The sequence below is a fragment of the Apaloderma vittatum genome, unplaced genomic scaffold (genome assembly GCF_000703405.1).
Source record: "Apaloderma vittatum isolate BGI_N311 unplaced genomic scaffold, ASM70340v1 scaffold13134, whole genome shotgun sequence".
In the NCBI taxonomy this organism is placed as follows: domain Eukaryota; kingdom Metazoa; phylum Chordata; class Aves; order Trogoniformes; family Trogonidae; genus Apaloderma; species Apaloderma vittatum.
Window position 1 is genome coordinate 6,806 of NW_009714396.1, and position 3,169 is coordinate 9,974.

Consider the following 3,169-nt stretch of genomic DNA (forward strand, 5'->3'; position numbering starts at 1 on the left):
ATGAGGTGATTCCTTCTTGTTGCCCCACCAGTCTCCATTTGTTTCCCATTAGAAAAACAGGACAGCCAGCTTGAGGCACTTTAAGCATGAAACCTGAACACAGTAAAATTGCTAATGGCTGCACATAACGCAAATATGTCTGACCTTCTGCCATACCTTCCTTTATGTAACTTAGGTGGTTGAGCAGAATGCACGAAGCACTGGTTACATCACCACAAAAGAGATGTGCAAAGCTAAGGATCCACGGTGGGCTAAGACGAGAGCCTGAACAATTAGCTGCATCAGTCCTACAAAACCATTTACTCTGGGTTTCAAAGCAAGGAGGAGTAAAGTCCAGGCTTGGCAGTTGATAGCTCCCCTCATTCTTTTCCCATCACAGAACTCAGTCTTTCCTACAGCAATTGTAGCACTACAGCACTGTACCTTCTTGCTTTGTGGGACCTGTTTCTTACAACTGAATAGGCTGTCTGCAGGGCCACCTCGGCTTTAGCCAGAGGTAGCTTCTGAAAAGCATGTTGTTCTTTGTCTGAGATAGCTGGACACCTCCTCCGTCTTGCTAGATTTACAGGCCCTCATTCCTGTGGGTGGAAGTGAGCTTCATTTGTCTACCGCATTTCAAACACCAAGATGAAACTTGCAAACGTACAGCTTCATCAGACAATCTTGCCTTGCTAAACACTGTAGAAACTCCTCAATGTACCTGAAACTTTGACACACCCTTACATGGCTATGAGCCAGACACAGGCAATCCTGTCACGTCTGGGCTGCACTGTCAACAAAGCCTGCAACCAAACCACTCCTTAGACAAACTTCTTCTTCCTCTGTATACTCCCTCCATTCTGTTTCTGGACTTAACCTAGAAATACACCAAATCTGACTTCTGTGCATGCTCTCACCTGCTTATAGTGACAGCAGGCTGATTTCAGGGTCATTCAAACTGTCATATAAAAGGACACACGAGCAGGTAACACCACCTCCTACTTTTGAAGAGGTCCTTTAGAGTACTGTGCTCTGTAACAGTCTGCCTTTATGCTCTGGCAGCAGGGCACCACACAGAAGAAAGCTAGTCCAGTAGGACACCGCCACAATACAGCAGCTCTAGCACTGGGCAAATACCTGCCTCGCTGGTAAATGGGACTGCGCTCTCAGCCTTCTGCCTCCTGAATGCATAGGGTGTACTGCAGCCTGGAGCCACAATCCAGCATCTCCAAAAGAGGCAACAGATAAGGCGAGAACAGGGCTGTAAGACAAGTTGTTAACAGAACTGTTCATTTTAACTCTCCTGTTGCCAGTGAGAAAAACTCTACAGCAAGTTGAATTACAAACTGTTTTGATCACCCCAGTGAAACCTATCTTTCCACTGCAACAACCCTTTAATAGTTTCTTTCTGTCTTTTTCTCCCTATGTGTCAGCAGGAGACCAGTGTTAAGCTCTTTGTTCCATGTACAGTGTTGGGAAAACAGCAAAAATGGAAGATCAACTAATTTCATGGAGTTCCTTGTACTGAATTTCAGTATGTATTCCCTAGCAAGTTTCAATTCTTTCCAAAGTCTTTATGGATTATATTCTTGCACATTCCATAGACTGTCAGTAATCAACAACCTTGTTTGCCTTCTACTTCTGATACTACTGTAAAGCATGCGGTATTTCAGGACCTACTACTAAGTGTCTAGACAAAACAGAGAAAAAGTGACTTTTCATTCTTCTTTACGCAAGAAACAGGAGTTGACAGATACTTTGTTCACCTCTTTTTTAACTACTAAATCTGTGAAATAAGCTCGCAAAATCCTGAGGGAAATTCTCCTTTAAGGCACAGAAGCAAGATAAATCAGCAAGAATGCCTGGGAGAAATCAATGAAATGGTCACAAAGTGTACCTAGCCTTGTCCATACTAGACATTTAGAAATATCCATGCAGTATTTGTCTGGTTGACTGCTCTTTGTGGTGCAGGATAGTTATCTGAAAACAAAGACACTTCCCTGCACTCATGCTGCCTAGTTATATAAAAACAGAGGACTCAGTTGACATTGAAGCTACAATTCCTAAGTGTCAACTTCATTTATTTTAGTCTTAAGGATATCCTACTAATTTCCAGCTTTTGTGGCAGATAAAACAATAAAAAGCTCCATTCCTTTTTGCACTAGACCTGTTGATACTGTTGCCCAGGAAAGTAAAATGACAGCGCATTGTTAATAGAAAGGCTGAATATAGTCTTTTTTGATATAATTTTTTAATAAAATGCCAAACTTGTTTTTTCCCTAGCATCACAAGACAGCTTTCGTCTCAGTCACTTACTCCGAGGTTATCGGAGTGTTTTATGGAGAGGTACGACTAAGTCATCCACAGATGTCAACTAAATGGAAAGCCTAGGAACATGCAGCCCAGTCATCTGAATACTCAGAATGATCTGAAACTGGTACACAAGAGGCTCTAAGTGATCTCATTCCTTGCTGAAGAGCCAAGGTGGCCAGGGAGTACGCTCCAACTGCTCTCTACAGGAAAGGGAACAACTTCTATAGACAACTCACTGTCATTCTTAAGTCACACAAGTGGAACATGCAAGAATGTTACCCAAAGGTATGGATGAAATACAAGAAAAATGGTGGGAAATTGAGGGGTACTAAATGAAAGAAGCAAAGAAAGGGCAGGAGTCTAAAGACAGAATAAAAAAAATAAATCTGCTGAATAGCCCAGAGACTCTCTGAAGAAAATAAACCCTAAGTATACTGAAGAACGGTATGAATGGGCAAAAAGGACTGGAAAAGAAATACTCACAGAAATGCAAGCATAACCTGGCTGAGAAATTAAGACAAAAAACACATATGCAGTTATACAGAAAATCTGCATCCAACTATCTTCAACTGTATTATGCTACTACATATAAAAAACCATACACAGGTTTATCTGCATAGCCATATAGTAAAAATGCACTGCAATTCCTCCAAAATAATATGATGGCTTGCGTTAAGCAGAGTTAACATAAAATAAAACTTCTTGCAGCATGTCAGTACGCAATTCAATATACTGCCTAAGCAATGCATTAGTATAACGTTCCTTCTAGCATTGTCAGTGTCAAAATAATGTACAAAGAACATTCTCATTGTGGATAGTTAGGTTTATCATTTTAATAATATTTATACTGAACTACTGTGGTAGTTTTTTTCCTAGC